The following is a 27,100-nucleotide window of genomic DNA, read 5'->3' as shown; positions in this document are numbered from 1 at the left end:
CTGATAGCGTACTGGGCCCACATTCACCGCGTGATGGACGACGCGGGTTCGAATCCCCACGCTACCACTCGGATTTTTCAGTCACCGTCGAGTGGCTTAAAACTATCCACATGCTGTCCTGAAGACCACCCATCAACCCGGACTCTAGAGGAAGCCGTCCAAGCGAATCAAGAACGCGCCACTATAAACACTCGCCTGCGCCAGAACGGGCTGGGCCGACCATCAGGCCCCACCTGGAAGAAGCCTTGGGCCGACCATCAGGCCCCACCAGGAAGATGCCTGCCGGCGCAACAGGCAACGACGTAAAAAAAAAAAAAAAAAAAAAAAAATCATTCATTTTATAATATTTGTAGGAGGGCAAAACAAAAACAAGTCACATTTATACATTTTATTACACATACTATCATACATATTACCACACATATTATCACCCACGGTATTTACTCGCCCACAGTTCTGTCCTGCCAGGCCACCGCTCCCCGGGTGTTGTAGTAGTCCAAGAGGTAGGCGCGGATATTCTTGGGGTCTACCATAGCTTTTGGGTTCCGCAGAGGGTCGAGTTGCGAGAGACGAGGTGGGCTCTTCAGCTGCCGGTGAAGAAGTGTATTGCACCCCGGATTCCCGTGCTTTTATATGCCACATGGGCATCAGATGATCAGCTGTCAGAAATATTGGCACTGTCGGAGAATTGTCCCCGACATGTCGCCGACACTTCGGGGACATACGAAGACAATGCGGAGACTTGTCGCCAATTATCCCGCGACAAAAAAAAAAAAAAAACGTTAAAATTTCAGATTTTGAACTCGGCGACATGGACGTCGAATAGTCGGCGACATGCCTCCGAATTACCCCCGAATTGTCTTGAACATTCGCCGACATGTCTATAAGAATCTTGGTCATGTCGGCAAACCGGTCGCCGAATTTTTTCACGAACTGACTCGGCGACAAGTTCGTGGCCAAAATTCGGCAGTGTATTTGGGGCTTTAGGCTAACCCGGCAGCCGCCACTACCCCATCGACCAGTTTTAAGTGGAAATTCTAAAGCTGCGATTGTCGCCATTGGTAACGATCAAAACAAACAAAACGACTGTGAAAGCGGCCCTTAAGCCCCGTTCATACTGTGCCGACTCGGGCCACGACAACCCAGCGACTTTTCCATTTGTCAAGTTGGTTCCTACGCTCCAAGAAGGGGGGGGGGGGGTTATTGGGGTCTTGGTGTCTTGCCGACTGTCTGGGACATTCGGCCAACTAGTTGCCAGCATGTCGTGCTAACCCTCACGACTCCAGACTCTCGTCACGACGTCGGCGCAGCATTCAGCAACAGTCTCAAGACCTTTTTCAAAACATGCCCGACCCTTTAACATCAACACCCAAGACCTCGTGTACCCTAGAGTCGTGAGTAATCGTGGCCCAGAGTCGGCACAGTGTGAACGGGGCTTTAAGTTGTCGTGGCCCAGAGTCGGCACAGTGTGGACGAGGCTTTAGAAGTTTAGACCTTTAATATGCGGCTCGTGGAAGATTCTAGACTACAGAATTCGATTATTCTAGAATGACTCGCAGGGCGACGGGAATTGGGTCCTTCATTGAGCTGACCTATCATCTGGTGGCCCTGCTGAAGCCTCTGCCAAAGCATTTAATATGCATTTCTTAAAATTTATATAAAAAAAAAACTTTTAACAAAATGTGGATGTAACAATAATAACTTATGTGTAAATTTCGTTCATGTCCTGCGGCTCTCAAACATCTGAACTTTATCATTTGTGGCTCTTACATTAAGCAAGTTTGGCCACCCCTGGTATATAGACTGTAGGGTAAGCTTTAATAGGTGAACTCAAGGAAGAAGTTACCTTTAGCTCCTGAAACACCATGCCATACTAGTATGTTTTACACATGCGTGTACTAGTTTATAAATATATATATATATATATATATATATATATATATATATATATATATATATATATATATATATATATATATATATATACTCTCTCTCTCTCTCTCTCTCTATATATATATATATATATATATATATATATATATATATATATATATATATATATATATATATACAGAGAGATCCAGGGGCAGGCCCCTATGACCTAAATTGCGCCTTTTCAAAGATTAACTGAGATCGGGGAGGGTATCCTTCTTGTGAACACTACGACTAGCTATCCTAATTAAAATGATAATAATAACAATACTACAACTACAACTATTAGTATATATATATATATATATATATATATATATATATATATATATATATATATATATATATATATATATATATATATATATATATATATATATATATATATATATATATATATATATATATATATATATATATATATATATATATATATATATATATATATATATATATATATATATATATATATATATATATATATATATATATATATATATATATATATATATATATATATATATATATATATATATATATATATATATATATATATATATATATATATATATATATATATATATATATATTATCGGCCATCCGCTACTTATTTAAATATATATCGGTATCTTCGTTACTTTTGTAACCAAACTGGCGATAATCGCTACTTTTTTCCGACTCAGAAAAAAAACGTTGTCTCCTCCCTACACGTGCCCGGGCGCCCGGTGTTGTATGAAAAAACTTCGGGGCATGAAATATCTTCGGTGAAGAGATTTCATACTTTGATCATCACCATTAAAACACTAGGTTATTTTTTTTTATGTAAGACTCAAAAATCAGTATATCTGCCCCCCAAAATTATTATTCACTGCCTCAAATTTGATATTCCATATTCGTTTGTGAGCATGCCATGGTATTGAAGGCACCCGGTGTTGTGTTATTTGGTGTCCCATCGTCAAATGTTGGCGCTTTTGTTTACAAATACTGGTCTCTCGTGAACTACGCATGTTCAGACCAGTAAGTGTAGCCCTATAGAGTCTCACAAAGCTTTTTAACACATTAAGACATACAGTACCACCATCCTCGCTGTTTCTAAAACGGCACTCTGTACATATAAATACAACTCGCACAGTGTCGTTCTAGAAACAGCGGGGATGGTGGAAGTGGTACTGTATGTCTGATTCAGCCTCCCAGCAACTCTTAATTATGGTTAAAAAGCTTTGTGAGACTGTACAGGTCTACGCTTGCTGGTCTGAGCATGCACAGTTCACGAGAGACCAGTGTTTGTAAACAAAAGCGCCAACATTTGACGGTGGGGACGCCAAATAACACAACACGGTTCAGGCGTTTCTAGTATTACCGTCCATAGGTACGTGTCAACTTGTGGTTTTCAGGTTTTGTAAGTTTTCTAAAATACAAGTAATGAAAATTTGAATTCATCTATGTTTTTTTATTGGAAATAATATAGTATCATTTTCGCCTATCGGACTTATCGCTATCGGAATTGTGGATTAATATCAGGTATCGGTTATCGGTTATCGCCTATATTTATGTTTCCAGTTAACGAATATCGGTTATCGCCGATAAGGTTTTCCATTATCAGTTATCGGTTATCGGGAATAAGGTTTTCTGTTATCGTGCCCAGCTATGATATATATATATATATATATATATATATATATATATATATATATATATATATATATATATATATATATATATATATATATATATATATATATATATATATATATATATATATATATATATATATATATATATATATATATATATTAGTAGTAGTGGTAGTATATATATATATATATATATATATATATATATATATATATATATATATATATATAGAAAATATGGTATAGTATGGCGCCCATCTTGTATATCAGCCCCCTTCACCTGGAGCTGGATCCACCACTGAGAGAGAGAGAGAGAGAGAGAGAGAGAGAGAGAGAGAGAGAGAGGCCTTCTTTGTTAGCATGTTGTTGTGGTGGTGGTGATTAATGTATTATTCTTTTCTTAGCCTGGATTGTGTTATTAGGTTTTGTTTTGTTGGTAGGAATAGTTGTCGTAATAGCAATATAAGTAGTTGCAGCAGCAACCATAATTGACCATTAGTTGTAATGATAGCAGTAGCAGTAGTGGCAATAATGATATTGTTGTTATTGTTGTTGTTGTTGTTCTTCTTCTTCTTCTTCTTATAATTATTCTTATTATTTTTATTATTATTATTATTATTATTATTATTATTATTATTATTATTATTATTACAATTATTTTTTTTATTATTATTGTGAGTAGTAGCAGTAGAAGTAGTAGTAGTAGTAGTAATAGTAGTAGTAGTAGTAGTAGTAGTAATAGTAGTTGTAACAGTAGTAGTAGTAGTAGTACTACCGAGCCGGCACTGCTTCCCCTGGACGGCGAACACCTTCGATACAGGACGGCCAATACCTCACAGGAGGCACGGGTTGATGTAAGTGCCCGCGGATTCTGGGTGCGCGGACAGCGGGCGTTCATGGACATCCGCATATTCGACCCGATGGCTGCCTGTCACCGTGAGCTGCCCCTGCAAGCCGCCCACTACAGGAACGAGCAGGAGAAGACAAGGGCATACGGTGAAAGAATCCAACATGTGGATCAGGGCAGCTTCACCCCCCTCGTCTTCACCACATCCGGCGGGATGGGTCCCAGGGCCCAATGCTTCTACGCACGCCTCGCGGAACTAATCTCAGAAAAGGAGCATCAGCCAAGGAGTCACGTTATCGCCTGGATGAGGTGTCGCCTCTCGTTCTCCCTGCTCAGGTCGGCCATCCTATGTCTCAGGGGCACCAGACACTCTGGCCCAAGAGCCACCAACATCTCCAATATGGACTATGAAGCCACAGTGGTGGAGAGTGACATTAGGGTGGGTCGGGAGTGACTTGGGTGGAGAAGGAAAGGGGGGTCTAGACGTAATAGATGATGGGTGATTTAGTGTCAGGTAGTATTAGTGATATGGTTGGATGCCACAGTCATTAGCGAACAGAGCTGGGGCTAATGACCTCCAAGCTATGGAGCCCTCCATGATTATGTGTCGGGAAAATAAACATGGGTGGAGGTATCATTTATGTAGTAGTTAAAATGTATTTAAAGTAGTAGTAACAGTAGAAGTACTACTAGTAGTAGTAGTAATAGTAGTAGTAGTAGTAGCAGTAGTAGTTGTAGTAGCAGCAGCAGCAGCAGCAGTAGTAGTAGTAGTAGTAGTAGTAGTAGTAGTAGCTAGTAGTAGTAGTGGCAGTAGTAGTGAAATAAGTGGTATATTGGGTGTTGGTTTTATGTTGTCATGGTGGTGGGTATGGTAACAATATTGTAATACCAGCAATAGCAGGAGACCAGTAAACGACGACAAATATATTTTGGGGCATTGGTAGTGTTGGTATTGTTAACTGTTGTGTTTGTGTTGCTGGGGGTGATCAAGGAGTCTCCTTGGTAGTGATGGTGGTGCACAGGTGGAGGAAGCGGGGTGGTAATATTGACAGCGGTGCAGGCACTGGACTGGTATGTGGTGATGTTTGGCGACGACCAACGTCAGCATTATATATATATATATATATATATATATATATATATATATATATATATATATATATATATATATATATATATATATATGTATATAAATTTTTTTTTATTTGTTTTTTCCGGTATTTCGGTGGGGATATACCCCAAGGGAGGGAGGTGGTGCATGCCGCGCGGAACTATAAACAAACTTCTACACTTGACTATAAAAAAAACGATTTAACTAAATTTATATATCAATTTGTTGATTTATCAATTTAATTTCTATTCTAGTTATTTTTTTTATTTTCATGTGAAAATCTATCGCAAAGATGGCTAAGTTATTCATCTAGACTTTTTTTCTTTTTACAGCGGCAGTAATTAGCGGGCTTTGTGTCAACTATTTTTTTTGCCTTGAGCTGCTTCCCTTACCGTAAAAAACTAAATGATTAATGTTGGCAGTTTTTAGCCTCTCATTAATTACAATAAGGAAAGAAAGGCATGAAAGGAAAATATTGATAAGAGAGGGTAGGCTAGACGGGAGGAAAAGAAAAGTTGGAGAGAGAGAGAGAGAGAGAGAGAGAGAGAGAGAGAGAGAGAGAGAGAGAAAACGGCGCAACTGAACACGCTGAGCTTCAGTTGCCTCCGCGCGTTGTCTCCGTCCACTAGCTGGTGAGCAAGTGACGCCCTCTCTCTCTCTCTCTCTCTCTCTCTCACAACCTTTTTTCGGATTTTTTTTTTCCATCCTCCTCCAACACATTTTCCTATCACCTGTAAATCTCTCTCTCTCTCTCTCTCTCTCTCTCTCTCTCTCTCTCTCTCTCTCTCTCTCTCTCGCCAATTACTCTCATCTCATCAACTTGAGAGTATTCGCTTACCCTTCCATCTCTCTCTCTCTCTCTCTCTCTCTCTCTCTCTCTCTCTCTCTCTCTCTCTCTCTCTCTCTCTCTCTCTCTCTCAAGTAGTTTTCTTCCATATAGTTATTCCATCAACCCCTCTCTTTTTCCCTTCCTTTTTCTCTTCCTATTATCTCTCGTACCATCTCTTCCTCGCTTTTTTTTCTTCTTCTCTGCTACACCCCCCTCTATATAGTTACACAAAATCTCGGTTGCCATTTTCCTCTTAATGATCTTCCATTGATATTTTCGTTATCCTGTTTATTGCTTTCTCTTCCTTTCTGAACTGTTCGTTCTCTTGTACTTAATCGTTGACGTAATAGGAGAGAAGAACAAGCGTGCTTGGAAAAAGAAAGAGAATGGAAAAACTACTGAAAAAATGTACGTCTTCTCCCCAACCTCTTCCCCCTCCTTGCATCGAGTGAAAAATGATGGTAGTAGTAATAATGGACCAATGGCAATTTTCGTAAACGTTTACGTCGTTTTGGTGGCTGAACAAGTTGTTACGTGTGTGTGTACTGATGTGGTGGTAATGGCCTTGTTGGGGGCGGTAGTGGTGGGGTAAGGGAGAGTTTTTGATGTTGTGGTGGCGGTGATGTTATGGTGACGGTAAGTGTGGTCTGTTTGCTATTGTTGATCATTGTCATTATGTGTGTTGTCATTATCATTGTTATTATAATTTGAGTTGTGTTATTTGGTTATGCATAAATCACTGATATCGTCGTTATCATAGTCGTTACTATCATTATCATGTTAAGGACTTCTTTGTGTATTCTTTTCATATACATCTGTGTCACGTCAGTCAGTGTTATTATTATTAACTAGCACCAGTAATAATCACCTATCATTGCCACCATTCCTGAAATAATAAAACACTCAGAACTCCATTTTATTTTAGTTGTTTTTTGTTTGCTTTTGTTGTTAGGTATTAATGGTGATTGTGGGGTTGATGGTAGTACCTTTGTTGCCGTTGTTATTTGTTAGATGTTTCAGTATTATCATCACCGCTAAGTCATCATGTGCTACCTACGTATATATGTCATGAGTTGTAAATTTGCATTACCTGGGGGTCGAGGCGGTGTGTTTCACCTCTGTCAGTCAATCATTTACCAATCTAGGAAGTTACTTATTATTAACTTTATTATTTTAATGCACTTTTTTCCTTTATTTTCCTGTTTCCTATTATCATATTACGAATATATCATTTCCTCCACTGCACAGTGATGTGAATATTGTACACGTTTCTTGCATTACTGCAAATCACATCATGTATTGTCTGGGGGTCGGGATGGTATGTTCTTCCTTTCTCCTCTGTTGTGTATTTTGCAACAATAATTAAGCCATCAATCAATCACTCATCACCATCACCACAGTTAATATTGGCCACCCTTATAAAGGCACGACAGATCACTGACGACCTTTAGTCTGCTCTCTTTCACTACCCCCACTCCATTAACATCGCCACCATTACAACCATCACGATCTTCACACCCCACCACGACGAATGTAGACAGATCAAAATTGTTTATGATCGATGACACTTTGCAAACGAGGAACAATGGCATAAAACTCAAATGTAGACAAGTAAATTCAGACTGCACCAAATTTTTCTTCACCAACGTTGTGGTGAGAGAATGGAATAAGCTCCCACCTTCAGTGGTCCAGTGTAACACGATTGACTCCTTTAAAAACAAGCTCGACCGTCACTTCCTTGAACTTAATATTAACTAGAGTTGAAATGTAAATCTATGTAAATCATAACGACACCTCACCCCCATCACCATTAGCATGAGACCGTAGCCGTGGTCGTGGTGAGGTTATCGTTTATCAAGGAAGGAATGTCGTTACCGTCATGGTTACCTATTATATCATATGCACTTCAGCAGGAGACAGAGACAGACAGACAGAGTAGACAAAGAAATTGCATTGCCTTGTTTGAGTTGAGGTTAAACTAATGTATTGTCATATGATAAAGGTAAGTAAAATAATTAAGGATTTCCTGTTGAAGGCAAACGTGAAAAAGAAATCTTGCAGAGTGGGTACATTTTGCCTACGGATGTCGTGGCGTCGAGTTTCGTCCCCTTGTTTTATAGTCCATCGAAACTAACTTGAGCCCTGTCGCTTGGCCCGGGGAAACCCCCATTGTTTACAGATCTAGCGATGACCTGCGCATGTCGATCTGTCTCACAGTTAGTCTGTACGTTATCTATTTATGTCCTATATATATATATATATATATATATATATATATATATATATATATATATATATATATATATATATATATATATATATATATATATATATATATATATATATATATATATATATATATATATATATATATATATTCATAATACGACTGCATGGTGTTATGAATGGCTGACGTCAAAATGACGTCAGCGAAACAGCGGCCGCTCGGCACGGATGATGCACTCCGTCAATCCGTCGCTCCTCATTTGTTGACAAACATATGGACAGCATTAACCACCGTTAATGACGTCACTGACGGTCGACGGATCCGTGAAAACGGAATAGTGGGAACCCCGCCTTACACACATGATTAAAGGACGACATGCCTAACAGACGCAACTGATAGGTGCATTTTTATTCATCAAATTTTATATCAATTCATGTTTCGTATTCCTTCATTGTTTGTTAACTTTCCAAGTTGTCACCACTTTGAAATGTCAATGAAAGAGTTCTACAAGACTAGCCTCGCTCCAACAACTCCATATAGGGCTGGCACAGAGCCTTCGACCCACGAGTCACCATTACACACCCAATTCTGTGCCGACCTGTAGACCGATGGCATAAAGAGTGAGCCAACAACGATCGAACTACATCTGGATTTCATTTGCCACCAACCAAGAAAACATTTGCGTTTGTCAATCAACGCCTGAAGAACCGGCGAAGTATATCACTATTCCGGTGTGGCGTCGAATTTCGTCCCTTAATTTGTCGAGAAGTGTCCCAAATTGAATTGCGCATGCGCGGGTTGTGCTATTTTGTCCATTTCATTCACTGCACTGTCTTTTAATAGCTTATAATAGGTTCTTATAAGTGATCTTATGATTGTCCTTCCGTCTCCTCAGAGATTCAAGGTCAGGTTTATGGGATACTCTCCATTCAGTAGTAGCTGAGCTATGGGATCCATGGCAGCATGGAATGTGGCCATTTTTTCATGAAAATTAGCATGATGTATTGCCGCCATGTTGCTAATCGCCATCTAAGCTTATTATAAGCTATTAAAAGAGTGCAGTGAATGAAATGGACCCGCGCATGCGCTGTTCATTTTGGGGCATTTCTTGACACTGGGACGGAATTCGACGCCACACCGGTTCCTGAATAATTTTGTGCCATTGCTCACAATTTATATAAGTTCTATTTGAGTCCGTCCACTCTGGACTCATTTTTTTTTATCCTGCACCGATTATAATTTTTCTTGCATATATATATATATATATATATATATATATATATATATATATATATATATATATATATATATATATATATATATATATATATATATATATATATATATATATATATATATATATATATATATATATATATATATATATATATATATATATATATATATATATATATATATATATATATATATATATATATATATATATATATATATATATATATATATATATATATATATATATATATATATATATATATATATATATATATATATATATATATATATATATATATATATATATATATATATATATATATATACATTTTTTTTTACAACAACGGAGGCAGCTCAAGGGAACAAAAAAAAAAAAAAACTAATAAAAAACACCCCCCGCTAATCGCTGCTCCTAAAAAAAGAATCAGAAGAGGTGGCCAAAAGCAAGGTCAGATTCGGAAGGAGAGGCGTCCTGATACCCTCCTCTTGAAAGAGTTCAAGTCGTAGGCAGGAGGAAATACAGATGAAGGAAGATTGTTCCAGAGTTTACCAGAGTGAGGGATGAAAGAGTGAAGATGCTGGTTAACTCTTGCATAAAGGGTTTGCACAGTATAGGGATGAGCATGAGTAGAAAGTCGTGTGCAGCGGGGCCGCGGGAGGGGGTGAGGCATGCAGTTAGCAAATTCAGAAGAGCAGTCAGCGTGGAAATATCGATAGAAGATAGAAAGAGTGGCAACATCGCGGCAGAATTTAAGAGGTAGAAAACTATCAGTACGAGGAGGAGAGCTGATGAGACGAAGAGCCTTAGCCTCCACTCTGTCCAGAAGAACTGTGTGGGTGGAGCCCCCCCACATGTGAGATGCATACTCCATACGAGGGCAAGACAAGGCCCCTGTATATGGATAGCAACTGCACGGGGGAGAAGAACTGGCGGAGATGATACAGAACGCCCAACCTCGAGGAAGCTGATTTAGCGAGAGAGGAGATAATTATGAAGTTTCCAGTTGAGATTTTGAGTTAAGGATAGACCGAGGATGTTTAGTGTTGAAGAAGGTGACAGCTGAGTGTTGTCGAAGAATAGGGAATAGGTGTTTGGAAGACTGTGTCGAGTTGATAGGTGGAGAAATTGAGTTTTTGAGGCACTGAAGGACACAAGGTTCCTTCTGCCCCAATCGGAAATGATAGCAAGATCTGAGGTTAAGCGTTCTGCAGCCTCCAGTCTGGAGTCGTGTACTTCCTGTTGTGATGGTCTTCTATTGAAAGAAGTTGAATAATGCAGAGTGGAGTCGTCGGCGAACGAGTGGACAGGACAGTTTGTTATGGAAAGATCATTGATGAATAACAGGAAGAGAGTGGGTATATATATATATATATATATATATATATATATATATATATATATATATATATATATATATATATATATATATATATATATATTAGATGGTGTCTGTAGCGCCATGTGGCGTCGAATTCCATCCCTATGTCAAAAAGTGTCCTTTTTTTTTTTACAGTAAACAGCTTAAGGGAACAAAAATCAATAATGAAAAAAAAAGCCCGCATAACACTGCTCCTATGATCCTATATAAGTGATGCTCCTATCTAAGTGTTCAACGTCGAGCAACAAAAAGGATCTCTTCCTTGCGCAACAAACCTTACGACGAAAGGCTCTCAACACTTAATTTTTTCTCTCTTGAGAAACGTCACCTCCGAGGAAAACAGATGGAATGTGGACAAATTAAAATTGTTTATAATCGATGACACTTTGCGGACAAGAAATAATGGCACAAACCTTAAATGTAAACAAGTAAATTCACACCACCAAATTTTTCTTCACCAGCGTTGTAGTGTGGGAATGAAATAAGCTTTCACCTTCAGTGGTCCAGTACAACATGATTGACTTCTTTAAAAACAAGCTCGACCGACACTTCCTTCAACTTAATATTTACTTAAGTAGAAATGGAAAGTTTTGGAGCTACCTGATGAAATGCAGAATAACTTAAAAGTTTTAAGGACATATAATCTAGTATAGACCATAGGGTCTATGTGGTCTGAATTTCTATATAAATCTATGTAAACCAAGGGGAGACTAACCACTCCCTGTCAGCGGAAAAATGCCGACCTGAGCGGGGCTTGAACCTCTGCTTGTCATGCCGTGAAGCCTGGCAGCACAGCGCTTAACGGACTGAACAGCGGTGAGCGTTGTTCGTGCGTGTGTGTGTGTGTGTGTGTGTGTGTGTGTGTGTGTGTGCAGAGTTATGCCAAGAACGTCAGTCCGGTTATTAGAGGTTTATTTTTACTGCGTTGGCAGCAGGAGTAATGAAAGACACAGTAGTAGCATCACCACCACCACCAGCAAAGCAGCAAAGTGATAATAGCAGTGGTTATAGCAGCAGCATTATTTGTAGTAGTAATAGTAGTAGTAGTGGCAACAGCAGCACTATGATAGTATTAGTAGAAGTTGTAGTAGTATTAGTATTAGTATTAGTATTAGTAGTAGTAGTAGTAGTAGTAGTTGAAGTAGTAGTAGTAGGAGAAGCAGTTGCAGTAACAGTAGTAGGAGTAGTAGTAGTAGTAGAAGGGTAGAAGTAGTAATAGTAGTAGTAGTAGTAGTAGTAGTAGTAGTAGTAGCACCAGCAGGAGCATCAACAAAAGCAGTATTTTTCTAGTAATAATATAAATAGTAACATTTGTACTGGTGGAATTAGCAGGTAAATTCTTGTTTTCATTAATCTTAAAGTTATCATCTTTTATTATTATTATTATTATTATTATTATTATTATTATTATTATTATTATTATTACTGCGTCCAACCGCTCAGGAAGAGTGAAAACGGACAGTAAATGAAATGATGATGACGATGATTATTACTATCATCATCATTATTATTACAATTATAATTAGTTGTAGTAGTAGTAGTAGTAGTAGTAGTAGTAAGTGCAGTTATAGTAGTAGTGGAGGTAGGATAAGTTGTTTCTGTAGTTACTCTTATATGTTCTTGGTCTTGTATTTGCTGTTGTGCTGGTGGTGTTGGTTCGAGCAGTGCTGGTGGGGGTGGTGCTGCTTAGTGTTGCTTACATTGTTACACATGACTCTTGACCTTATTAAATGTAATCAAGACAAAAAGGACTGAAGCCTTAAGAAGAAACATAGACGCTTTGTCGAACTTCATGAAACGATCCGCTTATATATATATATATATATATATATATATATATATATATATATATATATATATATATATATATATATATATATATATATATATATATATATATATATATATATATATATATATATATATATATATATATATATATATATATATATATATATATGTCACTGAGAGACCAACTAGTCTGGACCGTAGGAGCTGTGTGGTCAAGATATTTATGCAAATATCTCTCTCTCTCTCTCTCTCTCTCTCTCTCTCTCTCTCTCTCTCTCTCTCTCTCTCTCTCTCTCTCTCTCTATCGATTGATCGATGTATCTTGTTTACGATCGATGACATGTCTCGAATGAGAAGATTCAGACTGCACCAAATCTTCCTTCAACAACATTGTACCACGATAATAGAATAACCCCCATCTTCATTAGTCCAGTGCAACACGACAGATCCATTTAAAATTCAAGCTCGATCGCCCCTTGCTTCGTAATAGTACAAAAGTAGAAATTTAAAGTCTTGGTCGCCATTTCATTTGATGTAACTTTACTTTGGTTTAGGACAGACCAAGTATTCTATGTGGTATGAATGTCTCTCTAAATCTAACTAAAGATCTAGACATTCTCTCTCTCTCTCTCTCTCTCTCTCTCTCTCTCTCTCTCTCTCTCTCTCTCTCTCTCTCTCTCTCTCTCTCTTCATCACTGTTGAGTTTGTTTTTAAATGAACCAGTCACATTTCCCTGAACAACGGAAGGTAAGAGTTTATTTTATTTTTGTGGTACAATGTTGGTGACAAAAAAATTGTGAAGTTTGACTTTTGAAGTTATTTTTTGTTCAGGACGTGCTATCGGTCATCAACAATTTGGCCACATTCGTAGTCAATAAGTATTCTGAAACATTTGATCAGTTTCCCTTGAAGACGACGCTTCTGAAGTGAAAAATGATAAGAAATGAGATCCCATTATCGTAAGGTTTGTTGTGTAAGGGTATTACTAAACGTGTTGCCTTACGCTGAGCACCTATTATAGCAAGGTCCTTCGCATATTTAAGTGAGGTGTAACTAAATAATAGCACTGTCGCCGTATTTCATCTTTATTGTTGATGAGAAGTATAATTCAATGAAGCCAAACATTTTGTTCGCTTTATTGGCTGCATCAATGCATTGCTGGTAGTTTGACACGGTTTTGATTCCCAAGTTCTAAACACATGGTACAGTATTTAGTTTCACACGACACAGGAGAGAGAGAGAGAGAGAGAGAGAGAGAGAGAGAGAGAGAGAGAGAGAGAGAGAGAGAGAGAGAGAGAGAAGTGGGGTGCGGTGGAAAATCTGGGGTGGACTTTTTTTTGTTTGTTTTGTTAAGGCCTATGGCGCAGGTAGGCTTTCTTGGTGGGGCCCCAACCCATTATGGCGCCATCTTGCTTGGCTCATGCTTCCCCTCCACCCCCTGTGCTCATCTTTGATTTTCTTTTAGAGAGAGAATCTTGTCTGGGTGGTTGGTCCGGACTGATAGGTGGTCTTCTTGGCAGCATATGGGTAGTCTTAGGCCACTCAACGGTGACTGATAAATTGCAACATGTGGCCCCGGGCGGGACGCTAACCCACGTCCTCCTGGATGCCGCGTCGTTATGGTAACCACTCACCCACTGTCTCTACTTCCCGGGATTTTTTCCGTCACGCATAGGGCTTTAAAGTAAAGAATAAGGGACTCGGCAAAGGCTGGACTATTTACTGGGCCTCAGAAAAAAATTAAGGCTGTACCGCTACGATTTCCTTCTGTATCGATAGTAAAGAGGGACATTCGCGCTGTGCCTTATGAGAAACCGGCGGCGCGCGCGTAACTTGTGCTGACATCTGTATGTGCTGGAACCTAGCACACCAATGTTCAGACGAATGTTGACACTTATGTTGTTTGTTACAATGTGTATTGCTATTTTACTGTCATTTATATTGCGATGCGCTGATTGGGAAAGCATATTAATATTCTAAAGGAAATAAGTGAGTACATGATGCACATGAATGTCGCTCTACATTGGCAGATGCACATGAGTGCCGCTGGTCAGTGACAGCTTATACCTAACTCTCCACTCGATACATGGCCTCCGACTGTGGTTTGGATCTTTCTTTAAAACTATTAGCAAAAATTACTCAGTTCATAGTCATTTGTATGCTGTAACACGAATGTAGCCTATTATAGCAAATAGGAGAGGCTACACCTGTGTAGATAGCCTTGTAATGCTACTGGATTTTTGATAAAGCAGAACGAGGAGATAATGTTCTTTTTATAAGCACTTTTAACCGGTAACACAAGTATAGCCTATTATATCAAGTCGGAGAGGCTATAGTTGTGTAGATAGTCTAAAACATGTTATAATTTAATAAAGCAATGCGAAGAGATAATGTTCCTTATAAGTTTAAATAACCACTGGTGGTGGTGGTGGTGATGGCTAATTGGTGGTGGTGATGGCTGACTGGTAGCGGCGGCGATGGCTGACTGGTGGTGATGGTTGACTGGCTGAATGGTGGTGGTGGCGGTGGGACTGACCCACTGGGTGGTGGGGTGGTTACGGTTTGACTTGCTGACTGGCTGAGGTGGTTTACATGCTGACTGGTGATTGGTGGTGGTGGTGGTGATGTGACTGGCTTACTGAGGTGTCTAATAAGTGTAAATTCAATTTTTTTATAAACTATGATTAAAAATAAATTTCTAGCCTTTTTTTGTTCTTTATAAACAGATAAATGATAGCTTAGGCCTTTTCTTCCGAAAATGGGGTATATTCAGAGCTGCCAGGCAGCGGGTGTCACCACCGATCACGTCTTTGTGCCCTCGAAGCTTGAACTATTTTGTAAATTATGGTAAATTACCTGTGTTTCTCTGGGACTTGTAACAATCACACTTCAATACAATAAGTGATACTATTGTTGGTAAAAATGTAGTTGATCATTCTCGTTGTTTTATGTATTGGTAAACGAGGGAAAATAAATGACCGTTGCAATGTTCTCATTAAAAATCATTTTTGCACGAAAGGCCTGCAAATCAAGCAGAACTGACTTAAGAAAAGATATATTTATAATACACTATTTGCTGAGTATCTGCTTAGGGTGTATCAGTCTCGCTTTCGACGAAATTATAAAAAAAAAAACATTAAGGCGACACCGCCCCCCACCTAGGTGCCAGGTGTTTGTGTCTCCGTGGGGTTCCTGACTTCCGCTTTCAGAATGTCACTCTCCGCGCTCAATTGGCTGCCGGTTGTTGTTTGGTGTGAACCAAGACCTTGGGTGGACGCCTGCCGCTACCAGGAGGGTGGGCAGGTCAAAGGTGATGACGTTAAGGCCAGAGGTTGAGGGCGGAGTGTAACACTGGAAGCGGAAGCCATTGTCCCTCACGGAGATCAAACAATGGATCTGTCGAGATGCTCGACCACCTAATGTTTCTGGTAAATTTCGTCGAAGGCGAGACTGATACACCCAGTACTCGGCAAATATTGTAATATGAAAGAAATTTTGAAAAATCCAATTCTGCTTGATTTTGCAGGGCCTTCATGCAAGAAAGATTTTTAATGAGGAGAACCTTGCAACGGTCATATATTTTCTCTCGTTTACCAATAAATAAAACAACGAGAATGATCAATAACATTTTAATCAACAATAGTATCACTTGTTAAACTAAAGTGTAATAGTTACAAGTCCCCGAGAATAACAGGTAATTGTCATGATTTCCTCATTCCAAGAATAGACGAGTGGAATATTCCGTGGAATTCCTCGAATATGATTTGAATAAGCCCCGCCCACTCTTGTGCACTAACTCGCTGAAAAGTAAGAATAATGCTTCCGCGGGATAGGAATTTCACGGAATATTCCACTCGTCTATTCTTGGAAGGAGGAAATCATGACAGTAATTAACGATATTCTTTTTTTACATCAAAGGATGTGGCTCAAGGGCAACAAAAAGAGTACAAAAAAACCCCCCGCTACTCGCCGCTCCCACAAAAATAAAAAGGTATGAGTAGCCAAAAGATAGGTCAATTTCGGGTGGAGAGGTATCTTGATACATTCTTCTTGAAAGAGGTCAAGTCATAGGCAGGAGGAAATACAGACGAAGGAAGACTGTTCCAGATTTTACCAGTGAAGGGGAGAAAAGAAAGGAGATGCTGGTTAACTCTTGCATAATGGGTTTGGACAGTCTAGGGATAAGCATGTGTAGAAAGTCGTGTGCAGCGGGAGGGGGGGAGGCATGCAGTTAGCAAGTTCAGAAGAGCAGTCAGCATGAAAATATCGATAGAAGATCGAAAGAGAAGCAGCATGGCGGCGGAATTTAAGAGGTAGAAGGCTGTCAGTAAGAGGAGGAGAGCTGATGAGACGAAGAGCTGTGTGAGTGGAGCCCCCCCACACGTGAGATGCATACTCCATACGAGGGCGGACAAGGCCCCTATATATGGAAAGCATCTGTGTGGGGGAGAAGAACTGGCGGAGACGATACAGAACGCCCAACCTCAAGGAAGGTGATTTAGTAAGAGAGGACATGTGAAGTTTCCAGTTGAGATTTTGAGCTAGGGATAGACCGATAATATTTAGTGTTGAAGAAGGTGACTGCTGGGTGTTGTCGAAGAAAATGGGATAGGTGTTTGGAAGATTGTGTCGAATTGATAGGAGGAGAAACTGGGTTTTTGAGGTATTGAAAGACACAAGGTTCCTTTTACCCCATCGGAAATAATAGCAAGGTCTGAGGTTAAGCGTTCTGCAACCTCCAGTCTGGAGTCTTGTAATTCCTGTTCAGAGGATCTTCTGTTGAAAGAAGTTGAATGATGCAGAGTGGAGTCATCAACGTATGAGTGGATAGGACAGTTTGTTATGGAAAGAAGATCATTGATGAATAACAGAAAGAGATTGGGTGATAGGACAGAGCCCTGTGGAATACCACTGTTGATAGGTTTAGGGGAAGAACAGTGACCGTCTACCACAACAGAGATAGAACGGCCAGAAAGGAAACTTGAGAGAAAGGAACAGAGTGAGGGATATAATCCGATAGAGGGCTGTTTAGAAAGCAAAGACTTGTGCCAGACTCTATCGAAAGCTTTCGATATATCCAGCGCAACTGAGAAAGTTTCACCGAAACGGCTAAGAGAGGATGACCAAGAATCAGTTAAGAGAGTAAGAAAATCGCCAGTAGAACGTCCCTTGTGGAACCCATACTGGCGATCAGATAAAAGGTCAGAAGTGGATAGGTGCTTTTGAATCTACCGGTTAAGGATTGATTCAAAAGCTTTAGATAGGCTGGAAAGTAAAGCTATAGGGCGGTAGTTTGAGGGATTGGATCGGTCACCCTTCTTAGGCACAGGCTGTATGAAGGCATACTTCCAGCAGGAAGGAAAGATAGATGTTGACAGGCAGAGGCGAAAAAGTTTGACCAGGCAAAGTGTCAGCACGGATGTAGAGTTTTTAAGTACAATAGGAGGCACTCCATCAGGTCCATAAACCTTCTGAAAGTTGAGGCCAGAGAGGGCATAGAAAACATCACTCTTAAGAATCTTAATAACAGGCATAAAGGAGTCAGAGGGGGGGACGAGTAGGAGGAATATGCCCAGAATCGTTCAGAGTGGAGTTGTTACAGAAAGTTTGAGAGGAGTTCAGCCTTAGAGATAGATGAGACGGCGGTGCTGCCGTCAGGGTTAAGGAGAGGAGGGAAAGATGAAGAAGTGAAATTGGAGGAAATATTTTTGGCTAGGTGCCGGAAGTCACGGGAAGAATTAGAAAAAGAAAGAATTTGACATTTTCTATTTAAGAAAAATGTTTTGGTAAGTCGAAGAATAGATTTGGCACGATTCCGAGCTGAAATATAAAGATCATGGTTAGCAAGAGTGCAAAGGCTCTGATACCATTTGTGAGCTGCCTCTCTATCTTTGACAACACGAGAACAAGTGTGATTAAACCAAGGCTTTTTAGCATGATTAGTAGAGAAAGTACGTGGAATGTATGCCTCCATTTCAGAGACAATTACCTCTGTAATACGCTGGGCACATGCCTCTATCCTGGAAGCAGTAGTCATTTCACGGGAAATCGGAAAAGTACATCCTCAGGTCGTCCCACCCAAAATGCCAGAAGCATCGCTTCTTCGGTGGGTCCAGAGGATGTACAGGTGGAATTGGACAGGATACAGAAATAAGGTTGTGATCGGAGGAGCCCAAGGGAAAGAACAGTTTGACAGAGTAAGCAGAAGGGTTAAAGGTAAGGAAGAGGTCTAGTATGTTGGGCCGGTCTCCAAGGCGGTCGGGAATACGTGTAGGGTGCAGAACCAACTGCTCTAGGTCGTTGAGGAGAGCAGAGTTGTAGGCTTCTTCACCAGGCTGGTCAGTGAAAGAGGATGAAAGCCAAAGCTGGTGGTGAACATTGAAATCTCCCAAGATGGAGATTTCAGCGAAGGGAGAGTGGGTCAAGATGTGCTCCACTTTTAGAGTTCAAGTAGTCAAAGAATTTTTCATAGTTAAACTATGAAAAACAGCACATATGTATTTAGTAATAGAATGACAATGAAGTCTTAGCCAGATGGTGGAAAATTCTGAAGAGTCAAGGTCGTGGGGACGAGAGCAAGTGATGTTGCGCACGTAGGCGCAACATACAGCTTTGGATTGAAATTTAGGATAGAGATAGTAGGAGGGAACAGAGTAGAGATTGCTGTCAGTAGCCTCAGACTGTGTTTCGGTGAGGAAGAGAAGGTGAGGTTTAGAGGAGAGATGGTGTTCCACAGAATGAAAATTAGAACGAAGACCGCGAATGTTGCAGAAATTGATAAGAAAGAGGTTCGAGGAGTTCTCAAGACCCCCCCCCCCCCCCCAGGCGGGGACTCCGAGGCAGGGTGAAGGTGCACCATTATGAATTTTGAATTTTGGGAAAAGGTGTGTATGTTGTGTGAATATGGTGTAGTGTGGATAGAGAGATAATCTGTCTTTAGAGAGTATGCTGAACTACTCTCTGGTGTTGATGAGACAATAGGGAAACGGTTAGTGAGGACATGGGAAGGGCCTTTGGAGGGCTTCAGCATCCTCCTCACTTCCCATACCTCACCGGGAGTGGCTTGCGCCCGTTTCGGTAGGTGTCTTCCTACCTCCTCCAGAATAGTTCAAGTTTCGTGGGCTGTAAGACGTGATCGGTGGTGACACCTGGTAAGGATGAATATACCCCATTAAAGCCATTTATATCAGCCCGTCATATGTATACCCACCGGCGAGTAATGACGTGCGCGCCGCTTGGAGCGCCACCGTATCCCTGGTTACAAGTGAGGCACCGAGCGGCAGAGGGGCCAATACGCCAGTACCATACTTTTGAGTAAATGAAGATTGAAGTTGGAGATCATGCAGTTTACTTGTCTACTCCTCTATTGGGTAGAGCTTTTTGATCATATACATGAATAAAAAAAAAGTAATTAGATCGTGAATAAGCCTATCTGTTGCATAGGCCTGACGATTATATCGACCAGCACAAAATATTAAAAGATTCTAAAAATAATGCCACCCAATAAAGTTCCTTCATGAGCAAAATTGCTTGTAGCAATTGTATTATCTTAATCATAATCACAAATTTTAAGTGATTTTTAATAAAAATAATTTTATGGAAATTTTGGATATGAACTTAAGAATTCATCAGTAATAAGAGATGTAGAACTAAGTTAAGCAAAATTTCAAATTAGGAACACTCACCAATCCATGGAAGTTATCTTGCTTATGTGGGTGTGAATTAAGGAAGAAGATCAAGTCTAAAAATCCAGAAAGTCGTCATCTGGGTCAGATCCCATGTCTCCTGTGTTTTCAGTCTAACGTTCCACCAGTCGCTGCTGTGTGGCAAAAGTATCCTCAAAGAAGAACTGGTGAACTTGTGGGACATACCTCTTGATGCTTCTCATGTCATAATTTTTTTTTTACTTGGGCAGGCAAAACACCATTTGTGTACTTGAGTGGGAGTGGCTTTTCAGCTAAATTTAATTTTGACAAGTTCAATCTCATCAGAGTACCCAGATTTAACCTCGATACCGATCATGTAAGTGTTTTTCACTTACAAGGGGGTCCAACAACTTGTTCCGGAACCTGTTCAGTCGTCCACATGCTCGTATAAGCCACACAACTATCTCTTTACCTTTTTACTACATGTAGCTTCCAAGTCTCTGGCCTCGTCTGGCATTTCGATGCGTTCAGCCAACATCCGCCTTCACTTTGTGACGAACTGTACTCCATTGTAGTGAATGTTTTCTAAGAAAATCCATTATCTGAACTCGTGCTTCTCTCCTTTCGACAGTACCTGTGTGACTGCCTGACCAGCGGGGAATTACGCCGCGCGTGATTGGCTGAGGGCGATTATGTAAACAGACTTGCATAGAAAACGGGATCTTATTGGGTATAGTCCGGGCCCTTAAGCGGTGTCCACACTATGGGTGGGCAATCGCGGAATCAGTCGAACTGACGAGGGGGTGTAGCAGTCACCGCTCGAAACTTCGTGCTTCTTCCCCTCAGTGACACCAAGAAAACGGGTGCGGAAGCACAAGCTATGTATTTTGTTATTGTATTCCATTGTCTTGTATCGCGTCTTCATTGTTAACTTCTTGTTCTCGTTTATCTTCTACTGTCCGTCCCCGTCCTGCTATACATTCCTTTTACACATTGTTCCACACACACACACATCAACACTTATATCATCCACACAATACAACATCCACACAAACGCATACACAAACAAACACCTATTCTATGTGTTATCCTTGTCGTAATGAGCTGTGTATGTTTTGTCCAATAAAGTAACCCTGACGGATATTGAGTTTCTCTATCCGGGAACCTATTAGCACTTGAGAACACTCGCTACCACCAACAGGGGTAAGAGGGGTGAGGGTCCACACTATAAGCGACAGGCGTGACTCGACAGGTGAACAGCCCGCGCCACTGTTGCCGTTTTTGGTACGAACGTACCAGATTTGGTATTTTTTGTTGTACAAAGTACAACTTTCACTAGATCTGGTATTAAATAGAGATGGTATTTTTTGCGGAAATAAAATGAATAGTGTCGTAAGGCGTTACATTTATGTCCTGCCATGTACCGTACTTCGTCAGTGTTCAACACCTTCAGCAACCCAAGAGGAGATAGATTTACATTTTTATAGGTATGTAGGGCAGTAAATAATGTTATATTTACTCAATCTGGTATGTTTTGTTCTCATTTGGTACTTTTTACTGGTGCAATCTGGTATGCTAGACAACTGGGTGTCGTGCGCGGGGTGCTCACCCACCAAATGCCTCTCGCTAGACTCTCGCTCCCGCTCCGCGTAGCCCCGCCCACTTTACCATATATGGGAGTTCCCACGGAATTCCCAGCCTGGCCAAGCATAGTGTGGACGCCGCTTTAATTAAGGGGGTATTGTGCATAATTGTCTACAAGCATGCAATTTGGCGCAAATGTAGTTTATAACCTACTGAATTGATTTTTTTAGGGCGCCAAAGGCAGCGCTCAGTGAGGCGGCCATATTGGCAAAATCCAAGATGGCTGCCAGTCGAAATTTCATTTTCCAATAACTTTATTACGAGAAGGGGTACGATGTTGAGCAAAAACACTTTGTAGGGGTTTTTGACCATGAGAAATCAAATCTGAACACGATATTGATATAGCATGTTTCATTCTTTAATTATTTGGTACATTTCCTTTTTAGAGCAAACAAAAGGCTATAATATTGGGCTCGGCAGACCGATTTCAACACATCGTTGTCATATTTTTTTTATTTCAGATAATTATGAAGAACTTTACATAAGTTCTTGATAATATGTTTATTGAATGTTAATTGATTACAAAAATTATCTGTCATAATTGATGCTTGATACTCGTGAAGTTTTGGAACAATAAGTCGTCACATCTCTGCCACGTCCAAGAATTGGGTGAAGATCTTCATAATCAGTATGTTCATCAAACACTTGACCAGGCCACTGTTCTGGTGTCAAACACTATCCGACGTAACAATTTTGACTCGTAAATCGTCCTGATTTGACCAAGAAAGGAAATCAATCAAGTGGTAATCAAAAGCAAAACATGACCTTTGTTAGAAAACTCTTCCTTTCACTTCAGTCACGACCAGATGCTGATATGAAAGAGTTGTTCGTTTTGAAAATCAAAGAGAACCACCATCTTGGCAGATCATGGCTCACTTAGAACAGGCAACAAGTCTGATAATTTAGAATGCATCAACACTCCAGCTGGTCGACCAGCTCAAGCCAGATTAGCGACGGTTGTTGTTCTGAATATGGCAATAGTCGTCCATATGGTGTGTCCAACTTCTGCAAAGCCATTTGCTGACTATGCCACTAAACATATAATCCTATTTCACAGATAAGCCAAGCAGTTTTTCGTGTTGATGCCATATGGGATAGCTACCCAGAAGAGAGCCTCAAATTACTCACACATCAACGCCGTGGATCAGGTCCACTAGGATTGGAGATGATCGGACACGAATCCCAAAACATGACTGGAATAGTGGATTTCTGAAAAATGAGGACAACAAAAAGGAGTTGTTTGCTTCCCTTGATGAGGAGATAGTCAAGTCTGATCTGGATGGGAAACTACTTCTCAGCACCAAAGGTGAGAATGTTCTGTCCAACAGACCATTCAATGTGTCAGAGCTCCAACCTTGTAACCACCCCGAAGCAGACACACGGATAATTCTTCATCTGGCACAAGCTGTAGCACAGAACCCCAAAAAAAGCCTATATCCGTACAGTCGATAGTGAAGTGGTGATCCTTGTTGTACACTTCTTTTCAACACTTGGTCTTACAGAGCTGTGGATATGCTTTGGCAGTGGCAAGAAAATTCGCTATGTCCCCATCCATGACCTCTGCACCCAACTCGGACCAACAAAATCTCTTGCTTTGCCACTTTTCCATGCTATTACTGGGTGTGACACGACATCACAGTTCCTTGGATGTGGCAAGAAAACTGCTTGGGCCTCTTGGCAAAACACTCCAGGACTGACAAACACTGGTGGCATTGATGAATGACCCAAACCTCCTAAGCCTTGATTCTCAGCATATGCAGAACCTGGAACGCTAGCGAAGGTAAATCGCCTCTTCATAAGTAACGCAAGCAGCTTTGTTTGAACATTTGAAGCGGGCTTTGCTTCAAGCGAGCTTCTATTGGCAACAAACAACATCGGTTCGCCAGGAAATTCCAGACTTCAGTGAATGGGGCTGGCAAAAGGAAGACAGTGGCATCTGGTTGCCATGCTGGACTACACTTGAAGATGCTAGTGAAGCATGTTCCATTCTACTGCACTGTGGCTGTGAACACTCTTGCACAGGGAACTGTAAATGCAGTAGAGTTGGTGTTTGCTGCACAGTGTTGTGTAAATTTGAAGGCGGATGTGTCAACAATGACGATACTTAAATCAAACAGTTCTCCATTCTCAGTAATTGTGCACAAGAAACAATGTTTATTATTTTAGAATGTTTGTGATGTGTTATTCATGGTGATTGTGTATTAATGAGAATAACAGAGCAATATTATCTAGAATAATATGTTTCAAAAATATTTTTTATACGTTAAAAGTAATATTTTTTCCTCTAAATTGGGGTAAAAATTAATTTTAGATACATTTAGAGTGCAGATTTGAATGCATCATCATCAAAACCCTTATACTGAGCTTTTAATCATCATTTTATGCCTTTTGGTTGTAAAGTTATAGACAAATGAAATTTTGACTGGCGGCCATCTTGGATTTTGCCAGTATGGCCAGACCACTAGGCGCCAACTTTGGCGCCCTCAAAAAAATCAATTCAGTAGGTCCTAAACTATACCTATGCCAAATTTCATGCTTGTAGACAAATCTGCACAATGCTTTCCCTAAGGGACCGGACTATAGATTAATTATTGGCTTCTCTGCTCACTGACATTGAAGATAATCAGAGAGTTTGGGAGAAAAAGTAGGTGGAGCTCGCCATTCTTTCCCGTGGACATACCGATTGTTTTGCCTTCAAATGATTCATATTCTGTTAGATGAAGCATCGAGTTACCAGATGTCGCCTTTAACTCAATAGGGCGATTTTGAGCGCATTGGCCCCTCTGCCGCTCAGTGCCTCAAGTGTTTGGCGCGAGTGTCCTCTTTTTACTGTCTATACTCTTTGCTACGACTGCTACTAATACTACAACAACTCATGATGATGATGATGATATAGCTACTCTTGCTGTTGCTACTGCTGCTATTGTTCCTTCTGCTACTATTTATTATGTTAGCACTGCTGCTGTTACTGTTGTTGTCGTCGCGCCTGCTGTTGCTGCTGCTGCTGCTGCTGTTGTTGCTGCTGCTGGTGTTGTTACTGCTGATGCTACTGTTGTTGCTGCTCCTTTTGCTGCTGGTTCTGTTAGTACTACCACTACTACTACTACTACTACTACTACTACTACTACTACTACTGCTACTACTACTACTACTGATACTACTACTGCTACTGCTACTACTACTACTACTACTACTGCTGCTGCTACTGCTACTACTACTACTACTACTGCTACTGCTACTACTACTACTACTACTACTACTACTACTGCTACTGCTACTACTACTACTACTGCTGCTACTACTGCTACTACTACCATAACTAATATTAATACTAATATTACTGATGACTTTCTTGTGTTGTGTTCTGCAAGGGCAATAAATCGATATGTCTATGTGTGATCTCATAAAGGGAAAGTAATAGATGCTGATTCTCTGCCGGTCTCTTCTCTCGCCCACTCTTGAGTAAAGGACACGGCACACAGAAAGGAGAAAAAATGGATATGAAACGAAATATCAGGTGAAAGAAAGAACATATGAAAATAAATTCCCGAAACATCAAGGATAAAGTTGAAAATGAAATGAATGGTGAAAGGTAGGAAATAACAAGATTTCTGAAAAAAATACAAAAAAGTGTGAAGGAATGAAAGAAAATACGAAACTTATAGAAATATATATTGCGCGAAAAAGTAGTACTGATCGTAATGTAAACTACGAATAGAGGATTAACAGAAAAACAAAATAAATAATCGAAAAAGCTCTAAGTGACATAGAAAGCTAAGAAAAAAATATAGGTGAGCGTGAGAAACAAATGAAAGAAGTAATGACATAAGAAAGAGAGGCAAAGAATAGGGTGAAGACAAAAAGGAAGTATTGTAGTAAGCACTCACGGAAAACGAGTGAGAGAATTGAACTGCGGAAATATATACAGCAAAGAGAAAGTGAGCTGGGGAAGTGAAGGAAATGATAAAAGTTACAGAAAATAAGGAATAATGGAAAAAAAAACGGGTAGAAATAAAAGTGAGTGATGGAAATGTCGTTAAGGAAAATGCAAATGTGAAGTAATAAATAGTTTAGTAAAACATACAAACGTGCAGTTATGTGTCAGTCAACTTATTAAAATTAAAACGTTTTGTTGTGAAAAAAACCCTCTTCATGACAGGAACATTTGTGAAAGGAAGGAACAGCGCATAGAGCGAATAACCATACGATGACTCTATTCTGGTCTCTCTCCTCTCGTGTGCGACTTGACCGCATCATAATCCTTCTCTAAACCACTACGTCACGCCAAGACTCTACAGCTTTTCACTCGTATTTTTCACCATCTTAACCTCCTTCCTTATGCCCTGCAGGTCTACACTTAAGCATTTTTTTTCTCCTGTATCTTCGACCATCATCCTCCATCTCTGAAACACTGCTTTACGTAATGGATATGCAGTTTTCCACTGTTTTAACTGCCCTCCTCTTTATCTGCCACATGACTACAGAAAAGCAGCTTCATTTTCTTCTCCACCGTCTGTTTTCATCCTGGGTAGCATTAAACACCCTACACCTCATCATGCACATCAAATCGTGATATTTTTTTCTATCTTCTCTTTACATCCTCTACTTTGACGGCCTCAGCTGCTCTTCATCCCATTGTTCACGTGAAACTTCTTCCACGCTTACCTCGCTTCTACTGAGGTCTAAACTTGAACGGACTTCCCTTCAGTCCATGGTCGTTCCTTGCAAGGATCTCAAACGTTTACTCGTCTTCTCTTGCAGTCACAGATTGGAAAGCTTTCTCTGCCCTTAAGCCCATCGTCGCAAACAGTCAGCCAGCTTCTC

This window comes from Eriocheir sinensis, chromosome 12 (assembly GCF_024679095.1).
Source record: "Eriocheir sinensis breed Jianghai 21 chromosome 12, ASM2467909v1, whole genome shotgun sequence".
In the NCBI taxonomy this organism is placed as follows: Eukaryota; Metazoa; Arthropoda; class Malacostraca; order Decapoda; family Varunidae; genus Eriocheir; species Eriocheir sinensis.
Note: the sequence above shows the minus strand (reverse complement) of the source record.